The sequence below is a fragment of the Ambystoma mexicanum genome, chromosome 13 (assembly GCF_040938575.1).
Source record: "Ambystoma mexicanum isolate Mex_15411 chromosome 13, UKY_AmexF1_1, whole genome shotgun sequence".
Lineage (NCBI taxonomy): Eukaryota > Metazoa > Chordata > Amphibia > Caudata > Ambystomatidae > Ambystoma > Ambystoma mexicanum.
Genome location: NC_090938.1, coordinates 751913810 through 751938857, shown reverse-complemented (window position 1 = coordinate 751938857; position 25048 = coordinate 751913810). Strand labels below are relative to the sequence as shown.

Below are 25048 nucleotides of genomic sequence, written 5' to 3'. Positions count from 1 at the left end.
CCTATTCCATTACTTCTTGCACATTGGGTAAGCGTTGCACAACGGTTATTGGCAGCGCTATGAAACCCCTAGAACTACAGTAGCAAGCGCTTCCTGGAGTCATTATTTGAATATTTGGCAAGTGTTCTCGCTGTGTGATGAAACGGGGGAGGGCGACAGCAGCCCCTTGCAGAAAATAATGTCCCTCGGCGACAAGAGCACATGTGATGTAAACGCGCGTGTGCACGGCGCCCACATACTACAGAGTGCAGATGCTTGTGCAGAAAGTGCTGTATTGTGACCCCCGCCTGGGGGGAGTGATGGAGAAGGCGGGAAAATCAGGGGTACAGTGAACACGAGCCATTAAAGGTTGGTGGGGTGTTGGTGAGAGAATTGGATGCAGGTGGGCTCAGCTTGTGACCGGCCTTAAAACAGGCACCCTGCTAGCATAGCACATGGGCGGGACGAGCGAGAGTAGGATTGGCTGGCGCCCAGCTGAGGGTCCTGCACGGCCACTCCCTCCCTGCAGTGAAGGGGGCAGGTGACCCCCAGGGAGTGTTTCCTCTGCACTCAGTGACAGACAACGAAGAAGCCTTCTCTGCACCCCACCAGGGGACAGCAGGGGGCAGAGCCCGCCTCTCCGTGTGGGGTGCCTGGGGGCCGTGGGAAAGGAGGGTGTGTGGGGGAGGCGGAGAGGGCAGGGGGGGGATTAAACGCACAGATAATAACAATTCTTATTTAGTTAAAAGTTGCAGAGAAATTGGAAGTGTAAATCTGTGGGAAAGGAGGATAAAACAGCCCGGGGGGTTGGGAGATTGAGGGGGGTGAGGGAGGTGAGCAAGAGAGGTACAGAGAGGAGGGAGACGGAGAAAGGCAGTGTATAAAGGCAGAGAGCAAGGAAAGGAATGAGGGAGAGTAGAATGAAGGGAGGGGTGGGGGGACAGATTAAGGATATAAGTGAGGAAGGAGAGGACATCAGGAGGGGCGGGGGGGTGACAGCGTGTTTCTTCACAGTGCTTAACCCTCGCCGTTTTAAACACCCGAGTCATTTCCACCCAATCCGATTAAGTGCAGTCGATTGGCCGATCCAGGATGAAAGGCGGAGCGCCAACAAATGGAATTGGCACGGCTAGGTCTGAAGGGGGCGCATTGTCCAGTTGAATGATGGCATCAGTGTACAAGTAAACACGAGACATTAACAAAGGCATAACAGTGTAAAGAAGAATACACGGAGAAGGAATAGAGGGAGAGAAGGAAGGGAGGGAGGCAGGGGAAGAGAAAGACAGAAGGAAGGAGGATGGGAAATGAATTGAGGAGGGAAGAAGAGACGGAAGGCAGGAGGGTAGGGAAAGGGGGAGGAAAGGATGCAGGGAAGGAAGAGGGAAGTGGAAGATGGAAAAGGGAAGGAAAGTTCAGTTAAAAAGGTCAGACAGGTGGAACCAAAGAGAACCAAAATGCACGAGGAGGGCAGAGAAAAGAGGGAGGAAAGGGGAAAGAAAGGCCGAAGGAAGAGCAGAAGAAAGGAAGGAAGGACGCATCGGTAGAAGTGCAGGAGGAAAAGTAATAAAAAGCGGACAGAGGAAGTAACAGAAACGAGATGGTGCAGAATTCAGAAGAGAAGAAAGCAGAGTGCGAGATAAAAGCTAGAATTAGAAAAGCAGAGGGAAGAAGTACTCAAGAGACCCCCCCACCCCCCCCCCCACGCGCCCCTGCTCCTCGCTTACCTTCTCCTCCCGCCCAGCCCGAGCCTGCCTTGGGGGCTCCGCTGGCACAGCGCCTCCTCTAGCCTTCCTGCCCCCGGGCCGGGCTCATCTACCCCCGCCGGCTCTGCTGAGCTCCTCTGCTGCAAGACCACTCTACACGGCCGCGGCTGCCTGTCCACTGCCCCCCGCTGCTCCTCTGCTGCCCCCCTCCCTAGAAGGGCAGGCACTGTGTCCCGGAGCTTGACCGCGGGCCCCTGTAGCTCCTCACTTGCTCCTCAGCCGGACCACCGAGGTCTGCTGCACCTCCACTGTCTTATGCCGCTGCTCCTCACTTGCTCCTCAGCCGGACCACCGAGGTCTGCTGCACCTCCACTGTCTTATGCCGCTGCTCCTCACTGGCTCCTCAGACGGACCACCGAGGTCTGCTGCACCTCCACTGCCTTATGCCGCTGCTCCTCACTTCTGTCACCAGAGTCCTTCGCTGCTCCCCACTTCTGTCACCAGAGTCCTCCGCTGCTCCCCACTTCTGTGACCGAGTCCTTCGCTGCTCCTCACTTCTGTCACCAGAGTCCTTCGCTGCTCCCACTTCTGTCACCAGAGTCCTTCGCTGCTCCCACTTCTGTCACCAGAGTCCTTCGCTGCTCCCCACTTCTGTCACCAGAGTCCTTCGCTGCTCCTCACTTCTGTGACCGAGTCCTTCGCTGCTCCCCACTTCTGTCACCAGAGTCCTTCGCTGCTCCCCACTTCTGTCACCAGAGTCCTTCGCTGCTCCTCACTTCTGTCACCAGAGTCCTTCGCTGCTCTTCGCTTCTAGCACCGGTGCATGTTGCTCCTCGGCCGCTCCTGGAGCAGTCTCCCGAAGCAGCCGCCCTCTCTCCCCGCGTGTCTCTCGCGGCTGCCGTCTCTGCGGCGGGCTGCGCATAGCTTTACCTCCAGCCCAGGGGAGTACCTCGGACGGTGGCAGTCGCTGGTGTTTCCTCAAGCAACCTCCCTCCCTCCCAGACACTCTCTACACCCCCCACCGCACAGCACCCAGCATCAGTACACACCCCCGCCCCCTGCCACACCTCCAGGAGAAAACAGTCTATTTTAATCCCTGCACGGGGTCACTTCTCACATCATAAGTCCTTGGAAAAAAGGGGAGGGCGTTCTAGCCGGCTTCCTGGTTCCAGAGGGCGGTACGCGTCTGTGATTGCCAAGTGCCCTTGAAAGCTGCCAGCGGCGCTGCCCACAGCGTGCGTTATTATGCCCAACTTTTAATAAACACTGAACATAGCTGGGGGGAGGGGTGGTGGTCTGTCTGCTACATACTATAATGTGCCCCATCGTGCTTCACTCCCCACAATGTATTGGGTGTAATGCCCCTCCCCTTTGCTCTGGACGCGAGTCTGTATTTTTATTCTGATAAGTGAAAGTTGTTTCTCATTGTGAACAGCCTCATGTGTGCATTTTGTGGTGCAAGAGACACTCCCAGTGATACCATTCTGTGGGGGTGGGGGGGGTATGCCCCCCTCAACCCCAGCCCAGTTCGCCCCGAGCCTCCCGTTGGCACCCTGTTATACGCCCACCCTGGCACCAAAAGCTGTCTCTGCTGCTGGTGCTTGACACGTCCCCGGGAGTGCCGCAGAGAGAGCGCCCCCGGGGGGCGTGCCGCAAGACGGATTACCACACACAGCAGGCGGGTGCACGCATGTGCTCGTGCGTAATGAACTCTAGAGCCTCTTCCTGCTTCGGACCATTAGATGCCCGCTCAGCAGGGCGCTTAAGACTATGAAGGAAATGCTCGCGCCGTAACCCCTTCAAGGTGCAATGTTTATATCATCGACACACCTTGACACACCCCAGTGAGTTAGACTCAAAGCAACCACTTGCATGGAATTTGCCAAGGATCACACCTTTTGGTTGAAGAAGGTGAGCCGAGATTATAAAGTCAGTCAACAGAAGCGCCAGGTGCTCCAACTGGCCCCGTGACACATAAAGACCACCTTTGGCTCTAGAAAGGTCTCGGCGGTGTCCTTTTAAGGAGACCATTCAACGACCCTTTGGTTCCAGGCGGACATACACCATGGCGGGTCCATAAACATCAGCACTGACGAAGTTCACAGGGTGCACACACGCCCAATACAATTCCAGCACGTGGCCAGGGAGGTTAGTTTATGTGCAAGGAGCTACTTATTGTGCCTCACGCTGCGTGGTGCTCAGACGGATGAAAGGCTGAGTTTGGGCCTGCCGGGATCTGAACCTGCGTCGAGCGCTCCACTCGCTGTGCTATCTGACCGGCATTCTGTCAATGTGCTATCTGAAATGACTCATTGCATTGCATCATGTCACATTACATCTTAACCTGGCCATGGAAACATATTTACATTTTAATCCAATCTATTCTCTTGCCTCTAAATCTACCAGTGGGCCACCCTTACAATGAACCACTGGAACATTCCTCAATTTAAATCATAACTCTGTCTGGCCACCAGGCTACTGAACCACATCTCAGCGCAGTCATTAAATCGCATTCCCCCATGACCACAACATCAGATGTCAGGAAAAAGGCATGCTGCGCGGTAACAAAATGTAAGGCCTATTATACTTCACATGCAAAATACCAGCAAACGTTTGAAAAGAAAGGCCCACTTTGTTCCTGCAGGCCCGAGGCAGACCCCTTTGCTTGCTGTGGGACACGCCACGAAGGTCTCCCCCACTGAAAGCCTGGCTTGCATCCTGTAACAGTTTATTGAGAAGCCACCCTCAACACGGGGAGTTCCTTCCCTCCCCACTCGAGTGGTTGTGTTATGTTATCCTTTTTTGTACCAAGGTACAGCGCAACTGACACCCAAAAAGGCAACCTGGCGCTAACAGACTGAGCAGAAACCGCGACCGAGCAAAGTAATCAGAAGAGCAACGTTTTCAGAGAATTGCAGATGGACAGCCGTAGAGCATGCGCAGTAGGCAACAAACTGTTTTTAGCCATATCTCAGACACATACCATGCCCCTTGGATCCCTCTCCCCTGAGCTAACAATGAGTCAAGAAACAGGCAGGTGTACGGGAAATATATTGGTATTTATTTAAATTACCAGTAATAGATATTAGCACGAAAATATGAGGGTACATGCTTATTCCTGTTCCTGTGAAAGGATCCCCTCCCTCGACAGTGATACCCCCTATCCTAGGAGTCAGTAACTGTCCTGTGTTTGTGCTTTGCTGTACCTGCATGGGTGCGTGCTGTGACTGCCCTTGTCGTGGACTCAATGGTGCTTGCTGTGGTTGCAAAGCCTATTGTAATCTTGGCGCTTGTGCTTGATACACTGTTTGATCTTGGACAAACCCATCCCTATTTTGTGTGCCAAATGCAGGCGGATAAGTGGTCCCCCCTCTTGAGAACTGGCCATTCTGCACATCTTTTGGCTTCCACATGTTCGTACTGTATGCCCTGTCATTCCACATGTCAAACATACAGGAGGGAACTTTCTAATTTGTCCTCCCTGAATGCCTTCATAATCGTTCTGTATAGACTGACACTCACCATGGTTATTCTGAAAGTTCCCTTGATTGTTCTGAAAACGTCCTCTTCCGTGGTAGTTTCCAATACCCTGCGGTATAAATACATTCCCTCCTTGATCGAACTGCTGTGGGTAATTAACCTGCGGCATACCTACTGCTTGCTGCAATCCCTGCCCTTCTCCACTAGTTTACATCGCCCCTTCTACAGCATACTTCGATAGCTTCTTCTGTACCAACTTAGCCTCCTCAAGCTTCCTACTTTCTTCTTTCGTTTGGCTTTTCTCTTGTAACAAACGGCAATGATGCGCTATCGCGAACTGGATTTCTGGCCAAGGTTTTTCTCCATACCCACCAGTTTCTTGAGCTGTCTCTGAACCTTGTCTGGCAGCCCTTGACATAATATATGACAGAATATAGGTATAGCTTTCCCTCACGGCTCACATGTTTTCAAGCTCCATTGCTCTTGGAAATTCTGAATATAAATCAACCGTCCCTCCCCTTGCTGCATCTTGCGTGCCATTACAGTTCCCTCGTCCGACGTGTCTGGATACTGGACTCAAAGAGCTTTCCAGACTGCCACTCTACAATTATTGAATGGTAGTCCGTCATGAGCAGTGTTGTGAGCAGTGACACCTGCATATCCTGCTCTTGACCAAATGTAATCGGCTCTCTCCCCAAGTATAGCTGTTAGAATACCCTTAATATCCCCTATTGCTAATGTATTTCCTCCTGTTATTTTCTCTAATTCAAAGATCCATTTTCCGGCACCTGATGTTAAACTCAGGAGTTTACACCTTAAATTATCCTTATCCATCTGGGGCCAAGGAATATACTGTGGTCTGACACCTCCTTTCTCTAACAATGGGAATTGTGAGATCCCAAATTCGCATTCATCCCCCATCGTCTCTGTCCAGAGCACGGACAATGGTTCCACACTGTCTTCTTCCCAGTAATGACCTTAGTCTACTCACATAAGGTGGCTAGTCCCTCCTCACACTATTGGACCGTCCTTTAGGTCGATATAGATATGCCAGAGGTTCTGACTCTCAAGATTTTGATAGGCCTAGATCTGAACATCTTACTTCTCTGTCTATTGGAGAACACCCTTCAGAACCATATACATTAGTTCCCTCTTCCCCATGGAAGATTTCTTTATCTTCGTCTCACCTATCCTGTCCCCAATTCGTGTGACTTTCCTCTTTCTTATCTCTATTCAGCGTCAGCCTGTCCAAAGACAAAGCTCTAGGCTCGAGGCTAAGCAAACTTCCCCCTTACCCTGTGATTGTGTACTTTGAAATCGATTGTTTTTCCCCTTATTTTTTTATTCACTTTTCGTCCTCATATCATGATACACCTTATCAATTTTCTCCCCAATGCTTCTTATGCCAAAATCGTCTTCTGGATTTGCTCTAGATGGACCTGGCATTGGTTCATGTGTTGGGAAGAACTCTCCTATTGTTAGGATAGATTCTGGGGTCAGCAGAGCCGTCGCTAGGGTCCACGGACCTCCAGCTCACGGAGCGCCCTAACTCCCTCCAATGTCCCAAAGAAGTCTGGTCCACACATGGAGCAAAAGTTAACTGCTGTTTTATTAGATCAAATGAGCAGGGACAACATACACGGCATCAAGTTTCATCCGAGCAAGCCCCAGCAATTTCAGGCTCACAGGCCCGTTTAGTACACTTGTGATGTCACAATTGTCATCAATTATCAAAAATCCTTCCCCAAACCTACCACCACTTTGGATTGGCTCCCAGAGTGGTAGGTCCAGTATAGAGACATATGCGGTGCCGTGTTATTGGTGGTCGCAGTGTCAGGTGGTACACTTGGTTCATCCCTAAAAGTTTCTACCTATTGTTACATTAGAACCCCTGATGATTGGCTGGAGATTCCCGGCTGCCAGCCCCTGTCTCCGGTGTGCTGATTGGTCAGGCCACGGGTCCCCAAGCCTGGAACTAACGTTGCAACCAGCTCACAAGACACCTGCTCTCGTATGCTATGCATCAACAAGATATAACTATGTGACAGTGTGTAACAGTGAGATCTTTGCTAATGCCATGAGAGCAATCCAAGCCCAGCACGTATTGTAGATGGATTGTTGCAAATATGTGGCAAGGTTCAGTCTCAGACGTGGGATGGCTGCATCTTCCCAGCTTCCAGATCTTGGCATCGTCAGGTCGGCTGGATCACATGTGAGGAGACCGGTAGGGAAGTCAAATTACTTCGATTTGATTTGTATTTTAGCTTGAGGTGTCCTGCCTTGTTGCCTGCTCATCGTGGCACCGTGAGTGAGGAATGTCAATTTGCAACATTATGGGCTTGGTGGTGGCAGTCCCTGTCGGGGCGATTCTGCTCACGCAGCAGCTTGCAGCGTCGAGATCTCTGCAAAAGGAGTTTCGTGTGCTGGATTGTTCCGAGGCCTACCTAAATTTTGGTTATTCTTCCAATGTGGTTGCTCAGGTTTAAAAGCATGCAATGAATGGTCAGGTCCATTGAGTGCTCTTGTCCATCCATAGAGTAACTAGCGAGTAGCATCTGGAAGCATATACGCAAGCTCTTCTGGCATCTTGCGTTTCTGCGGGGCGGTAGTGTATCTATATGAAAAATAACAAACGTGCAGACAGAATGTGTGTCACTGTGTTCTAGCTCATAGAACTGTATGCATGTGTTCTTTGTGTGGATTGGTGTATGAGCGTCCCAATTGTGTCTACTGCACATGTGCTTGTTGTTTAACGCGGCCATGTCATTGTGGAGTATCTAACGACCTGCAACATGGTTTGTGGGGACATCAATCGAGCTGGTCCATATAGTCGTATCCAGCTCGGTCTTGGTTGTCGTTGGTTGTGTTGGCTGAGGCTCGTGCCATCGTGGGGTTGATCGGGCACATGGATGTTTGTCGTGGTGTGAGCTTGCGTTGGGAGTGGTGGGACTGGGTGCCATCTCTGATAGTCGATAGTTGTTCTGTCGGGAGTGCTACTTCCGGTTACGGGCCCCATTAGGAGGGAAGGGACACTCAGATATTCACCCTTCAGCCCCCCGTCTGGTCGACTTGTCGACCACAAAATTGTCGCTTCTCTTGCAGTCCCTCAGGCGCCATACCTTCGTAATTCCTGCTAGATGGCCGTAGTGGTTCACATGATCTTCAAATGACCAATACATGTATACACATCCTTCTCCGAGCTTGCAGTAAACCCATTTTCCGACATAGATGTTGGGATTCCTTGGGTTTTCTAGTTTCATAGATGGTGGGTACATGTCACATTCCAATAGCTGTTGTCCTAGCCTCTCTCGTTCCATATGTGGTATGTCTCTTTGTTGCTCGTCTTCGGCAGGTAAGAGTAGCTTCATTCCAATAATTTATTCTGAAGTTGTCTTTGATTTTGCCATGCACACTTTTATTCCAAGTAGAGAAGCCAAATGCTAGGATCAGGCCCCTTGTGTAACGCTCACCTGATTCCCGCAGAGGCGCCGGTCTTGACTGGGTGAATGCCGTATCTTCAAAGGTGATGTGTAACACACGGTTGGCTCTTTGGGCTGGACCTCTGTGCACTGTATGTCTGACTCGAAGAGTAAGATGTCTGCAGATAGAAAATATGGGATTAATGAACTGGGGTTATTGGGTGCCTCTCTCCTCTTCCCTTTCTCTTCTCCTGTAGAACCCCAAAGGTTAACACCCTCACCTTAGGTAAGTGAACGCCGAGCTCTCCATCTGCCTCGGGGCAGGGTGCCGTAACCAGTTTCTTCACTGGATAAGGGTGCAGGCCTCTTGACCTCAGAGGACTGCTGTCCGTCGTTAACTGCACGAACGGTAAGTTCTGGGCACTTCAAATGTCTTAAAAGTCTTTTGTAATGATATCTCTTGTTTTGCAGGGTTCCGGCGATGGCGGTTGGCGGGCTGATGAGAGTTGAGGATCGAACCCGCGTGAGGAATAGCAACGCCTGGAAGCACGTAAGTAAGTTCTTGTAGCCTGCTTCACGATGCGCACTAACTGTCCCTTTTATCTTGCAGGTACAAGTTCGGAGCTTTAGAGAAGCTGAAGGGTGCTGGAATACCCACTGGATTCGGCATGGGAAGGAGTAATGGCACGTGAGTAATAAAGTTGCCCAATGTCTTTAAACGCACCTTCTTTTGTCTTTCAGATGCGGGATGCAGCGCCGAAGGCCTCCGGAGCGTGCGAAGAGCTGGTAAGCTTTTGTCTTTCAAATGCCGGAATGCAGTGCGAAGACCTCCGGAGCATGCAAAGAGTAGGTAAGCCTTTGTCTTTCAGATGCCGGAATGCAGCGCGAGGCGTTGGTGACAGCCGATGGATCAGGTAAGAGATGCGCTGCCACTGAAGACCGTAGTGCTAACCTGTTTTTTCTTTGTCTTTACAGGTGCTGCTGAAGACTGGATTCCAGGATGGAAAGCCTTTGTTCCCTTAGGCCCAGGATCAGAAGCAGAAGACACGATGAGCGTTCTGCTGCAGAGAATGCAGAATAATGCAAAGCAAGATTCATCCATCGGGTGTGGTTTAAATAGCCTCCTGTAGTACTTAGGTGTCTCCTTCCACAGCCACGCCTAGGTAAGAAAAGAGTTCCTGCTTTCCAGAAGAGTTCCAGTGTTCTGAACCTAGGGAGTGGCTCCTGCCCCACCCAACAGGAAAAGTAGTCCCAAACAGAAGAGGATCAGGGGTTCAACTGGCAGGTAAGTAAGCAGCATGGTCTGCTGCAGGTAAGTCCACCCAAGCATTATGAGCCCGGCGCTTCCAGCGCTGGGACTGGGCATCTTTATGAGCCTGGTGCCACTGGCGCCAGGACAGGGTCCAAAAGGTCCCAATTGGGACTGGCTGGCACTCGGAACCGGGGTTATGGGTCTGCTTCCAAGGGAGTCGGGCAAGTCCTGATCTTTTGGAAGCAGAGATCATGACAGCACCCCCCCTCAAGGCCCCTCCCAAACCGGGCTTCTCCGGGGGTTTGGGCTTGTTAGGAAATGTTCGATGAAATCTTTTGATTAGACGAGGCACGTGGACATATTCTGCAGGTTCCCAGGATCTTTCTTGGGGACCGTAGCCTTTCCAGTCAATCAGGTAAAATAGTTTAGATTTGGAGATCTTGGAATCCAGGATGCTTTTGACTTCAAACTCAAGTTCTCCATCAACTAGAATAGGTTTTGGAGATATAGTTAGTCGGGTTTGAGGTTGCACGGGTTTTAATAGAGAGACGTGGAAGACCGGATGTATCTTCATGTGAGGGGGCAAGTCCAACTTGACCGCTACTGGATTTACTATGGTAGTGATGGAATAGGGACCAAGGTATCTTGGGTTGAATGTGCGTGGTCCTTTTAGAGGTAGATATTTGGTGGATAACCAGACTTGATCTCCTACTTGATATTGGGGGGCTTCCTTCCGATGTTGGTCTGCTCCTTTCTTGTATTGTTCTTTAGCCCTTTGAAGGTGAGAAACGGCTTCCTTAAAGTCTTGGGTGATTGTAGAATGCAGGTGGTCTACTGCTGGTGTTCCAAGATCTTGGAGTGGATCCAACTCCGAGGTTCGAGGGTGACTACCGTATAAAAGAAAAAATGGGGTCTTCCCAGTTCCCGAGTGGACAGAGTTATTGTAGGCATATTCGGCTATCCAAAGGATATCTTTCCAAGTTTTTTCAGTTTGTTGTAGCATGCAGCGCAAATACTGTTCCAGAGTTTGATTGGTCCTCTCGGTTTGTCCGTCGGTTTGAGGGTGGTGGCTGGTCGAAAGTCTCACATCAATTTGAGCCGACCGACAGCAACTTCGCCAAAAATGAGAAATAAATTGACTACCTCGATCCGAAATTAGAACTGAAGGAAAACCGTGCAGTCGGACGATGTTTTCGAGAAATTCTCAGGCCAGAGTTGCTGCTGTTGGTAAGCCTTTGAGTGGAATGAAATGCGCCATCTTGGAGAATAGGTCCACGATTACTAGGATCGTATTGTATCCGGAGCATGGAGGTAGACCGGTGATGAAGTCCATAGAAAGCGTATGCCAAGGGCGAGGCGGGATGTCAATAGGGCGTAAGAGGCCGGCTGGTTTTTCCTTTTGACTCTTGTTTTGGGCGCATACTCCACAGGACATTATAAAGTCTCTGATATCTTTTTTCCAAGACGGCCACCAGAAGTAGCGCTTGATCTTTTCCGAGGTCTTGGTCATACCGGGATGTCCTTCCATTAAAGAATCGTGATAACAAGAGATTACCTTTTTCTGTAAATCTGTGCTGGGCAGGTATAACCGTTCTTGGAAATATAATAGGTTGTCCTTCACCGTAAAGTCCTTTCCCTGCAGATGCCAATTCTGTATGTCTGCTGGAGTTACCAGTAGCCTGGCTTTATCCTTAACTTCCTCTATGGATTGTGTGGCGATTACACCTAGAATTCTTTGTTTGGGAATGATAGGTACAGGGTTTGGACTGATCAAATGTTCTTCCACTCCCATCCGAGAAAGGGCATCAGCTTTACCGTTTTTTGTACCAGGTCGATAGGTAATTATGAAGTCAAACTCGGCAAAGAATAGTGCCCAACGGAGTTGCCTAGAGGATTGTGCTTTTGCGGTTTTCAAATATTGCAGGTTTCGGTGATCTGTAATCACAGTAACGGTGTGTCGGGCCCCCAGAAGATAATGCCGCCAAGCCTTAAAGGCGAACTTGATAGCTAGAAGTTCCTTATCAGTAATAGTGTAATTGATTTCAGGAGGTGAGAATTTGCGGGACCCAAATGCCACGGGATGCAACTGATTGGTTACTGGGTCCTTTTGTGATAGAACTGCCCCCATGGCAAGGCTCGAAGCATCAGTTTCAATGATGTAGGGGAGTTCTGGGCGAGGATGTTTTAAGATCGGTGCAGAGATAAATCTAGTCTTCAAATTCTGGAAAGCTTGTTCCGCCTCGGTAGACCATTCAAAACGTTTGTTTTTCTTTACGAGAGAATTCGGGGATAAACCTGCGGTAAAAGTTAGCGAAGCCTAACATGCTTTGAACACCTTTTACGGAGGATGGCGATGGCCATTTGAGAATTGCATCGACCTTCTTTGAATCCATACGCACTCCGCTAGGTGATAATATGAATCCCAAGAATTCAACTTCAGTCACGTTGAAAACACATTTTTCCAACTTAGTGAAAAGTTTGTGTTGACGCGATCTCTCGAGGACCATTTTCACGTGTTTCCGATGTTCAGTTTCCGATGAAGAATAAACGAGGATGTCGTCAATGTAAACAACAACACACACATCTATGAGCTCTCTGAGGACATCGTTCATAAAATATTGAAAGGCGGCCGGGGCATTGCAAAGTCTGAAGGGCATGACCTGATATTCAAATAGCCCATACTTGGTGCGGAAGGCCGTCTTCCATTCATCGCCCTCTTTTACTCGTACCAAGTGGTAGGCTCCTCTAAGATCCAGCTTTGTATATATGCATGCTTTTCTGACTTGGTCCAGGAGTTCAGGGATCAAAGGTAACGGATATCTATTCTTAACGGTGATCTGGTTCAGGGCTCGATAATCTATACAAGTTCTAAGGTCCCCTTATTTTTTTGGAACGAAGAACAAAGCTGAGGAAGCAGGGGACTTGGAAGGACGAATAAACCCATTTGCTAGGTATTGATCCAGGTATTGTCGGAGGTGAAGATTCTCAGGCTCGGTGAGGGCATAAATTCTACTACAAGGAGGGGTAGATCCAGGTATCAGGTCTATCTGGCAGTCATAAGACCTATGAGGAGGTAGAGAGTTAGCCTGATCCTTCCGGAAAACATCTTGGAATTCTAGGTATTCAGGAGGTAACTGGGGAGCCTCCGAGGAAATTGCTGCCAGTGCAACACCAGGTCGAGGGTGACAAGTAGAGATACATTCTGGAAACTGAACCGTTCTTGCTCGCCACTCGATCTGAGGATTGTGCTTCTCTAACCAAGGAATTCCTAGAATAATCTGGAACTGAGGGGCCTTGATCACATCGAACACGATCTTCTCATGGTGTCCATCTTGACTTACTAGCGTCACTTCTTGGGTGGTATGCGTTACTGGTCCGGAGGCTATCTCCGTACCATCCACCGTAGTAATGGCGTCTTTTACAGCCTTTGGACAAAGAGTCAGATTCATCCTCAAAACCATTTCATGATCCACATAATTGCCGATGGCACCGCTGTCGACGTAAGCTTCAATCGCATGTAATCGATCCGGATGTTCAGGGCTCATGAGGACCATAGGTATCACGAAATGCCAGGTCACGGAACTGGTTTTAACGCTCGGCAAGGGGACCTCTATTCTTGTCGGGCGAGGTTGTTTCCCTGCTCAGAGTTTGTGACCCTGGTAACTGCAGCTCCTACTGCCTTCTTGGCTGGTTTCACCGGACAGTCTCGAAGAAAGTGCCCCGAGTTTCCGCAATAGAGGCATAATTGCAGCTGTTTTCTCCTTTCCCGCTCCTTTTGTGTTAGTGGTCCTTTCAGGCCCCCTATTTGCATGGGTTCCCCGGAGTCTACTCCTTTGGTAGGAGTTGGTGGTTTGGAAAATACTCGAGCATCAAACTTGGAACGATCGGCCTTCCTGTTCTGCAGTCTGTGGTCAATTTGAACGACTAAGTCAATATAGTCCGAACAGTCTTGCGGGGGATTCACTACTTGGGCTAACACATCTTTGAGCTCTCCACGTAGACCTCTATAAAACAACGTAATCCTTTTGTCCTCAGGCCATCGAGTTTCCACTATCAGTCTGTTGAAAGACGCAATATAAGCCAAAAGGTCTTGATTACCCTGTCGCAATGAAAGGAGCTCATTGTCCAAGGCCTGCCCCTGTGAATGTCTTGCAAACAGTTTTTCCATACTGAGCTGAAAAGCTTGAAAATCATGGAGAACCGGATCATCTTGATTAACTAGAGGGATCGACCAGTCTGCCGCATTGCCACTAAGGTAGGAAAGCACGAAAGCTACCTTAGCTTGATCAGTTGGAAAGGCTGCTGGCCGGCATAAGAAGTGCAACCGGCACTGATTAATAAATACTGCAAACCTCTTTGGGTCACCAGAAAATCGTTCGGGCGGAGCCAGAGGTACATTCCCAGGTAGGTTGATCTGCACTGGGTTCGTAGAGGATGTTGAAGGAAGATTTGCCCCTGATGCGGGTAACGGAGTTTGTCCGGCTTGTGACTGTAGCAATTGTCTAGCGAGATCGTCTGTTCGCTCCTTGGAAATAATCAGTTCCCTTCTTAGAGCATTCGTTTCCTGACGGGCTGCATGCACTTCTGCTTTTAGTTCCCCAAGTAACTGGGCTAGCTGGTCGGTATCCGAGGTCTCCATAGCGCCTGGGTGGGAGTTTTGAGATAGGCTTTGCGTTCTGTAACGCTCACCTGATTCCCGCAGAGGCGCCGGTCTTGACTGGGTGAATGCCGTATCTTCAAAGGTGATGTGTAACACACGGTTGGCTCTTTGGGCTGGACCTCTGTGCACTGTATGTCTGACTCGAAGAGTAAGATGTCTGCAGATAGAAAATATGGGATTAATGAACTGGGGTTATTGGGTGCCTCTTTCCTCTTCCCTTTCTCTTCTCCTGTAGAACCCCAAAGGTTAACACCCTCACCTTAGGTAAGTGAACGCCGAGCTCTCCATCTGCCTCGGGGCAGGGTGCCGTAACCAGTTTCTTCACTGGATAAGGGTGCAGGCCTCTTGACCTCAGAGGACTGCTGTCCGTCGTTAACTGCACGAACGGTAAGTTCTGGGCACTTCAAATGTCTTAAAAGTCTTTTGTAATGATATCTCTTGTTTTGCAGGGTTCCGGCGATGGCGGATGGCGGGCTGATGAGAGTTGAGGATCGAACCCGCGTGAGGAATAGCAGCGCCTGGATGCACGTAAGTAAGCGCTTGTAGCCTGCATCACGATGCGCACTAACTGTCCCTTTTATCTTGCAGGTACAAGTTCGGAGCTTTAGAGAAGCTGAAGGGTGCTGGAATACCCCCTGGATTCGGCGTGGGAAGGAGTAATGGCATGTGAGTAATAAAGTTGCCCAATGTCTTTAAACGCACCTTCTTTTGTCTTTCAGATGCGGGATGCAGCGCCGAAGGCCTCCGGAGCGTGCGAAGAGCTGGTAAGCTTTTGTCTTTCAGATGCCGGAATGCAGTGCGAAGACCTCCGGAGCATGCGAAGAGTAGGTAAGCCTTTGTCTTTCAGATGCCGGAATGCAGCGCGAGGCGTTGGTGACAGCCGATGGACCAGGTAAGAGATGCGCTGCCACTGAAGACCGTAGTGCTAACCTGTTCTTTCTTTGTCTTTACAGGTGCTGCTGAAGACTGGATTCCAGGATGGAAAGCCTTTGTTCCCTTAGGCCCAGGATCAGAAGCAGAAGACACAATGAGCGTTCTGCTGCAGAGAATGCAGAATAACGCAAAGCAAGATTCATCCATCGGGTGTGGTTTAAATAGCCTCCTGTAATGCTTAGGTGTCTCCTTCCACAGCCAAGCCTAGGTAAGAAAAGAGTTCCTGCTTTCCAGAAGAGTTCCAGTGTTCTGAACCTAGGGAGTGGCTCCTGCCCCACCCAACAGGAAAAGTAGTCCCAAACAGAAGAGGATCAGGGGTTCAACTGGCAGGTAAGTAAGCAGCATGGTCTGCTGCAGGTAAGTCCACCCAAGCATTATGAGCCCGGCGCTTCCAGCGCTGGGACTGGGCATCTTTATGAGCCTGGTGCCACGGGCACCAGGACAGGGTCCAAAAGGTCCCAATTGGGACTGGCTGGCACTCGGAACCAGGGTTATGGGTCTGCTTCCAAGGGAGTCGGGCAAGTCCTGATCTTTTGGAAGCAGAGATCATGACACCTTGCTAGTATTTGTAGGCCATCAGCTAGCCATAATGGCATCCATGACCAGTGATATGAGAACCAGCTTCCGTCCTTCTTCGTGCCCTTTGATTCTTCCTCCATTCCTCGTTTGCCGGTGTGAATGTGCAGCAGGAGCTCCCCATCTTTGCGCATACTCCTCCTTCCATGGCTGCAAGTAGGTCCAGCATGTACCTATTCTTTAGGGTAACTAAGCATATAGTTTGGAGCTCTTCTTTTATTGCGTTAAAACCGTTAACTGTTGAGTTTATCATCATCATTAGCTCCCATCTTGTGATCTGGAGCCACTTATCATTTGCGTATATCTGGAACCCTGGGTGTATTATTGCTGAGAAAGCATGGCAGCCCTGCTGAACAGCCCATGTGAGGCGGGTACTTCGTCCAGTGCAGCTTCTGACTTGCCCCATAAGTAATTTCCCTGCCTTTTCACTCTTCGTAATGGTGTCTCCCTGGTGATGCCATTATTGGATGGTAGTGGGGTAGGTGATAATGATCTTCTCCTTCGCTTGTTATGTTCATCCATTTTAGGGAAGTCATCCATCTTGACATGTTTTTGGGGTACCACTAGCGAGGGTACATTGACATGTGTTAGGGAGCAGAACCCTCACCAGTTAGGCGGTAGTTTATCTTATGCTTTTTTCCTACACGCCCAATAGTGGTCCATCAGTACCGCTGTGCCTGATCCCATGTCTCCTAGCTTCTCTATTCTCCTCCATCTCTCGTTTGTCCCTAATTCGGCATCTCCGTCGTGTTGGTAACATAGCATTGGTGTTGTGAGAGGAATGATTGTCAGTTGGCCGTCTTCCTTATCCAACCACGTCAGCAAGCTTGCACTCTTGGCCCATTCCTTGAGGCGTTTATCATTTTCTTTATGGACCTTGTTCAGAGCAGTCTTTGTTAGTGTTAAAGGTTTGCTTCCCACCACTCCATCCACCTATCCTTCCTTTGTATATACTTTTCTGTATATCAGCATCTGGGTGTGTTCCCCAGCATTCAGGTTCTCCACCTGTTTCTCTGGCTCTCCACTTGCATGGCAGATAGTCTAGCGTTACCTCCTTGTCTCTCCTTTCTGTGGCCCTTCAGTTATGTATCGGGGTGCTTGTGTGTGCTGCCAGTAGTTATCAAACATTGGTAATGTCTTTATGAAATGATCCTCATACAGGTACGTTGCTTTTGATCTCCACCGGTGCGTTGCTGTTTTTTCTTGGAATCTTCCCTGTGTTTGGAACAATGCAAGGTATAGAAGGCATTGTGCCGTTGTTGCTGGTACTTTTGTGGCAACAAAGGTTCTGGACGCACTCATGGCATATGGGGTCACTGAGCAGACATAGCAGCTATTGTACCACATGTTGTTTGTGACATGCGCTGTACCCGTGAGATATGTGTCAACCCCATTAACATCAGTGCCAATGCTATGTTTACCTCTCCTTACCTTCTCGTTTGTGATTGTCGTACAACTTGACACTTTGCTCCTTGCAGCTTGGGTGGGAGGAATTTTAGTATGGGGTGTTGCGGATATGTGCCAAGCTGTGTAAGCTTGCCACACAATGGCAGCTACCAATCCAGTAGACAAAACTACCCAGATTATTTTTGTTACAATCTTTATTAAGGTAGCCATTATTACCACTTACTCTGCAGACCTGCAGTCATTGAGATGATATAGTTGCGAGCCTGAAAATCGCAGTAAATCAACGTTAATGTATTAGTATTGGTAAGTAGTTTAAGCCTGATGAACTAAGTAATCGTTTTATGCCCGGGAGAAAAGCTCCTCCCAAATCCTTCTTATTATTCCGTTTCTGAGTATGGGTAGGGCATGGTGGAGTTGTGGGTCTGATTGTGTTATATATTTGATAAATGCGTTATAATACACGCATGGTGGCCTTGATCTGGAGTGGGTGGGTCTTCGCAGGGCGTGGATATATTGGTGGTAGAGTGCTTGAGGGTGTTCAATGGGAGGCAACATCTAAATCACTGAATTTTTCGATCTATTTTCAACATTATAGTCACATACATTTATCAAACACAGGACCCTGCATGTGCGAGACAAAAGGGAGAAGAGACATGCAAAGAAAGGGTGACATTGTATTAGTGGCTGTGTGCTGCATAGCCCTATCTATGTCGTAGAGTTCTTTATTTGTACAACCAGCATTTGCATAAACTTCTACGTATTTTTGTGATAACGGCCAATTTATTATAGTGTAATGAGCATTTCTGTGGGGACGTCAGAGGTCTGTGAGCGCCTGACCATTAAGTGACCTATGCGCTCTTGTTCATTCGTGTCCTTAGATGTGTCCAAAGTGGGGGATACGGAAAATGGGGTGCTGCTGTTGTTTGATGATGTGTCTGTTGCTGGAGCGTCGGCCTTGTCGATGCTGAGGTGGGGCGAGGTCGATGCTTTGTAGGGCTTGATGTTGTTGAGATGCGACCAGACAGTTTTATTTTCCAGCTTCACCACCCTATTTGGGACGCTCTCCACTACGTGAGGGCCAGTAAAACAGGGTGCATTCCACTTACGTGTAAATTTACATAGGAGTACCTTGTCTCCTACTTTGATGGCTGAGTATTTTGCTTGTCCTTGAGTCTCGTTTGCTTCTTGTTGATCATTCTCTGACCCGCCCTTTGTTCGTTGGATCTGTTGAGAGATAAATGAGGCACTAGTAACCAGTGAAGTGACATATTCATGCATTTCCTTTCCCAACACTTCCGCTGTCCCCTTGCAATCGTACATGGCCCTTGTGGGTGGTGCTAGTGGAAGGTGCATTTGGCACCCGGTCAGCACTTCATGGGGTGTGAAGTGGTGATCCGACCTAGGTTTGTTCCGTAGCTCAAATAGAGCCAAGGGGAGGCAGTTCAACCAATTATTTTTAGTTGGCTGTTGAGTTTTAGCGATTCTTCCCTTTAGTAGACCGTTGAGGCATTCACAGATGCCGTTGGCCTGTGGGTGATAGCAATGCTAACTTTTGCTTTATCCCCAGCAACGTGGTGATGTGTTGAAATAGCTCATTGGCGAAGTGGGGGCTGTTGTCTGACCTTAGTACTTCACAGACACCTCACCATGGGAATACTTCTCTGACCAAAAATGTTGCAGCTCTTAGTGCATCAGTATGGGAGCCTGGTCCTGCCTCTATCCACCTTGAAATGGGACAAACTACCACAATCATGTAACAATATCCTTGGCATACGTTCATCATGTCGACATAGTCGATGTGGAGATGCAGAAAGGGACCCTCCAGCCGTGGCATTATGCCTTTGAGCACCTTAAGTGTATGTCTGGCCGTAAATTGCTGGCAGGTGAGGCAATTACTAATGAAATTCGCTACGTGGGCTATTCATTCAGGACAAAACCATGATTCTCCGATTTGTGCCGCTATCACTTCCTTCCCAGTATGTGCAGGATGATGTAGTTGTGTTAATGCTGTTTGTAATAATGCGAGAGGCATTACTACTTTTCCTGTATTGTTTTGTCTCCACAGGGCGTCTGTAGGAGACATTGAGCACCCTCTTTTTACCGAGAGTTCTTTTTCTGTCATTGATGCAGCTGCCTGTATCTCCATTATTTGGGTTTCTGGTAAATGGTTATAACCTTCCTTCATTAGCATCTGTCTTGCCCCTCCTCTCTCTTTTTGTTTTTCTTGGAGGTCCCATAATTCCCCAAAATATGATGTGTGTTTTGCATAGAAATTGGTGCTTCATTTCCTTTTGATATTGGGTCCTCTCCATTAATGTGTGCTTGGCACTTTACCAATGCCAGTTGTATTGGGTATGTTACAACCTCAATTAGTTCCCCTAAGACAAGTGCGTGCTGTACTGGTGTGCCATCTGCCCGTCGGAACCCTCTCCTTAACCATCTTGCTAGACCAGAATGCACTGTTGATGTTAAGTAGGCACTATCAGAATAGATAGTGACACGTTTCCCTTCACTCTCTCTGGGGGCTAATATCAGGGCTACTAATTCAGCTGCTTGTGCTGAGTACTGGGGTGGCAACTTAACGCATCTCACTGCCTCGCTTGTCCAGTTTTCTCTTAATCTTACCACCGCTGCCCCCATTCTTCTCACCCCATCAGCTTGGTCAATTGTTGAGGACCCGTCAATGTATAGAACATCTCCCACCTCAAGTGCATCTTCCTCTACTTAACGTGTTTCTGAGTATAGTTCAATAGTTTTTGTACAGTCATGGACGTATTCTCCCTCTCCTACTTCTTCTGCTAGTAATTGTGCTGGGTTAACATTTTTGCACCTTATTATTTTTAATTCTGGACAGGATAGGATTATTTCATAGCCTCTTGCTCTTTGTGCAGTTAGTGTGCTTTTGGGCTTGTGTAAAATTGCAAAAAGAGCGTGCTCCACATAAAGTGTCTTGGAAAATCTCATTGTTATTGAGGATGCTTTTTCTACAGCAAAAGCTGCAGCAGCCAAGTGTTGTTCGCATGGAAAATGTCCTGTCATTACTGGGTCGAAGTGGCCGCTGTAATATGCAATTGGTTTGTGGCACATGTTTTTTTTGTGTTAGTACCGTTTTCATTACCACCCCATCAAAGTGTGAAAATATGAAAAACTATTTTTTTGTAATCAGGGGTACCCAGGACTGGTGCTGTTGATGTCGCCTCTTTTAATTAATTAAATGCGTCTGTCATTTCCCATGTCAAGTTCAGTGTTTTCTGTCCCCTTTGTGTGTCCCTTAGGGCCACCTGTGTATGTGCTGTAATCAAATACCCATGCCCTGCAATAGTTGCATATGCCCCGAAACTGTTGTAATTCTGGTACTGTCTATGGCTGTGCTGTATTTAGTATTGTCTGTGCCCTTTGTGGAGCTATGTGTCTGCCCTTTTGCAATATCATTTGCGATATCATTTGCCCTATGGACAGAACCACTTCCTGGCAATATTGCAATTTTGCATTTTCTACTTTGTATCCTTTTTCTGATAGTGCTGTAAGCATCTTGATGGAGTCCTTCCTGCATACATCTTCTGTTGCTCTGCAGATAAGAATGTCATCCACATATTGCAAAATCGTACTCTCTGTCTCTATATTCTCTAGGTCCATTTGGATTACTTTGTTGAAAATTCATGGTGACTCGCAGTATCCCTGGGGTAGTCTTGGGTGCTTCCACTTTGTGTTGCGGTACATGAAACTCGTTAAGTCTTGGGAATCTGGGTGTAGTGGTATAGAGATAAAGGTGTTTTGTAGGTCAATCACAGTGAACCGTGTAGCTTCTGAGTATTGTTGCTGGGTTAGCTGCTACTGGATATTCTGCTTCGACAATATGGTAGAGGGGTCTCAAATCTTGTATGAAACACCATGATCCTCCGTTTGCCTTGCCTTGCGGACGGGGTACACAGCAGTGTTGCAAGGTGATTCTGAAGGTAATAGAATTCCTCATTCAATGAGGGCGCTTATTGTTTCAAAAATGCCCCCATCTGCTTCCTTCGACAGTGGGTATTGTCTAATGGGGCAGAATTGATCATTTCTTCAATTTTATCTTATCCCCCCTCTATGCTTTTGATGCACCCCACATCGTAGGATCTAGTTGTCCATAAAAAAGCTGGTACCTTTGCTAGGACCTCCTCACAGAACGGTGGTGGTGCTGGGAGTGGTGCTTCTAGTTCCATTGCCATTTTCTGGGCCACTTCTCTGTGTGTTAACCGTATCCAAACATATACACTCATTCCCAGCATCATCTCACTCGTTCCCTGTTCTTGTGAGAAGAGTTCTACATCAAACACTTGGGTCAAACTATCCCCTTCTGCTAGTGCTATTACTGCCTTCCAGGCCTTCCCTTCCTTGTCTAGGGTGTGTACTGCAACCCAATCTCCCTGTGTCACTATCCCTTCAATGTCTATGGACAAAAACGTTCCTTCTTTCTCATCTGTGGGGGTTCTGGCCTGGAAAGGCACTCACTTGGTCTTTTCCATACCTTCCCTGCTATAACTGGTAGCCATGCCATTGCCATGCCCGTCCCATATTGGAAAACCTCTGGGTCTACTGGCTCCCCCCTCTGTACACTATTGCCACAATATGCCACAATATGCCTGGAGTATCTGTCTTGCTGTGAGCATGTGTATGCCTGGAGTGGAGCACACTATGCCTTTGTCTTTGAAGGAGATGATGTTCAGTCTGCTCATTATGTCACGTCCCAAAATATTTACAGGTGCATGTTTAGACTATAGTAAGGGTAGTGACAGGTCATGATTCCCAATAGATAGGGAGCTGTTATCAGTGAATGCAACCACTTCTCGAGCCCCGGAAAATGTTTGTGTTCATGGCATCGCCTGACACCGTGTAGTTCCCTTCCCGTGCGCACGACCTTGTGGCCCCCGTATCAACCAAAAAGGAAAACATCTTGTCACCTATTGCCACCTTTATGTGTGTTTCCTCAGCAGGATTAGGTGTTACTGATAGGATGGGACACAATAAGGTAGTCTGTAGGCTGTCCTATTGTGGGCATAGCGATTGTCCGTTGCCTGTATAGGGGTTGTGTCCCATTATAGTCACCCCTGCCATACGTGTTACCGGTACTACATCCGTTGTGTCTGTTGTATGTCATCCTGTAATTGTGTCAACTGTTGTAGTGTCTGAATGTGTTGTTGTTGCTGTTGCGGTTGTTGTTGCTGGGGTAACAGTGTTCCTTGTACTTGTTGATATTGTGGTTGTTGTTGCATGTCTTGTTGTTGCACCATGGGCGGTGGTCCTGCCTATTGATAATACCCATTCTGGCCCCCTTGGTTGTTTTGTGGCCCTTTCTCACCCCACCCTTGTTGTGCTGCTCTGTACCTGCGGGAGATGTGACCTAGTAATCCGCATGTCCAACATTGGGGTGGTACTCGTGCCTGCCACAGGAATCCTCCTCCTCCCTCTCCTTGGCCTTGCCATCCCTGTTGTGAGTATCCCCGGGACACTCCTCCTGGGAAGTGTGCTGGTTGTGCAAAACCCTGCCCCCTGTTATCCCCTCTTCATCCTCTAAAGTTCTGTTGGTACCCGCCCATACCCATATATTCCCCTCCCATCTGTGGTTGGTACAGTGGTGCTGTGTTGTATTGAGGCAACTGCTGTGCTAATTGTTGTGGATGTGTTAGTTGTTGTATATGTGGTTGCAGTAGTTGTTGGGTTTGGGACCCTGCTGTTTGTGTTGGCGGTGCAGGGCTTGTTATTAGTGCTCATTCTAGGGCGAATTTTGAAAGTTTCTTTTGTACCAATTTTGCCTCATCCACCCTTCTATCCTCCGCCTTCTGTTTCATCTTTTCCTGCCATAATCCACAATGGTGTACAATTGTTAGTTGTATCTCTGACCATGCTTTGGCCTCCATGCCCACTAATTTCTCGAGTTGTCTTTGCACGGATTCGGGCAGCACTTGGATCAAGATGTGATAGAAGATAGCCAGTGTTTCGTCCCATGGCTACCCAGCTTCAAGTCGCCAAAGCTCTTTGATCTCTTGAATGTAGCTTACTGGATCTTCGTCATCACGCATCTTGCATGACGTAATTGCCCCTATGTCTGATGTGTCAGTGTATTGTATCCTTAGGGCCTGCCACACCGCGTGCCTGCAGTTCTCAAATGGGGATCCGTCATGTGTAGTGTTCTGTGTTGTTACTCCTGGAAATCCCGCCCTCTTCCAAATGTCATCTGCTGCTCACCCATTAGGGACACTAATAGCCACTTCACGTCCCCCCACTGCCAGTCTGTGTCCTGCTGTCTGTTTTTCCATTTCATTTATCCATTTCCCTACCCCTCCACTCAGTGATGGTAACCTATTCTTAACATTCTCTCTGTCTGCATGTTTCCATGGTATATACTGCGGTCTGCTCCCCCCCCGTTCTAGTAGTGGCATCTGTGAATATTCAGCCCTTTCCTCAGGTGTTCGTCTATACTGTTGTATCTGTATTGGGCCTCTCTCATCTTCGACATCTACCTCGAAGTCTACAACATCTATATTGGGTGTTGTGCTTGATGTTCCGATGTATGTGATATTTCTGGTGGGTGCGGTGCTTCCCGGGGCCCTGTCTGCCCGCCCCGTTGACACAAGTGCCCCCTGTCGTGTGTGATTGCTGTGCTATCTCTTCTGCACCCTGGGAGATCTCGAGTCTATGCATGTAGGGTGTTTGTGGTGCCACTGTTGCTGTTGCGTCCTCTGTAGTTGTGTCATTGTGTCATCCCTCGTTCTTTTCATCTTGGGTTCTACACTCCCATGACATACCTGTGCCTGTTTGTGTAATTTACAATTTGCTTAACCCCTCCTTATCTATACCATTGCTATCCTCGTCTTCCTCACTGCAAAATCCATCTGAGAATGTTAGTTTGCGTGGTATTGGGTATCACACTGTTACACTTTCAAGATCAATGTTTGTGAAGTTTGCCGCCTCCATACCTTCTTTTTCTTTTGCGCACTGCTGTACGGACCCTGCCTGAGGCACTCCAGCGCTTCCGACGCTACTCCCTGTGTGTTCCGTCTGTGTCCGTCTAGGCTGGTGCTCATCCCCTCCTTCTTCCCCCGCCCATGCCCTATCTATTTCTTCCATTATTTCTTTGTGTATCCTCTGTAGCGCTTCCCCGTCCTCTTCTCTCTTACTTCACGCTTCCTCTGTTACTGCTAACCTTAACTCCTTCAGCCTGCTTTGCTCGTATGTTCTGGTGCTGTCCAACAATATCTTCCGTCTCCAGAATGCCATTTCTCGTTCAGCCTCAACCCTTTCTTTCTCTAATGTTCTGCGCCACTTTGCTTCTGTACTTACCTTACTCGAATCTCTCGTTGTTATTCTCTCCAACACCTCCCGTTCCCTCCTTTCGTTTTCCGCCTTGTCTCGCCTTTCTAGTGCTAGATGCTCCTCCCGTTCTCGCTCCTTCTGTTCCAACTGGTTCACCAGCGCATTCCTTTTCTCTTTCAGATTCGCTATCCTCGCTTCCAGTTTTGCCTTCTCCTCCACCCGTGATTGTTCTTTTCCCATGTCGTTTGTCGGACTGCCTTTACATCCTTTCCCAATTCTCATTCCTTTATTGCTTCTGTTGCCCCTTCTGGTTCTCCCGTGGTGGTCCCTTGTAACTTCAATAGCA

General features: G+C 48.5%; 1 protein-coding gene across 1 annotated transcript in view; it reads right to left on the bottom strand.

The window, feature by feature from the left end:
* LOC138521901 (regulator of G-protein signaling 3-like) overlaps window positions 1–2676 on the bottom strand; it is a 346623-nt gene extending 343947 nt beyond the window's left edge. The window contains exon 1 of the mRNA XM_069635060.1: window positions 1704–2676. The gene's annotated coding sequence lies outside the window, so the exon portion shown is untranslated. The remainder of the gene's footprint in view (window positions 1–1703) is intronic.
* Between the last annotated feature and the right edge of the window lie 22372 nt (window positions 2677–25048).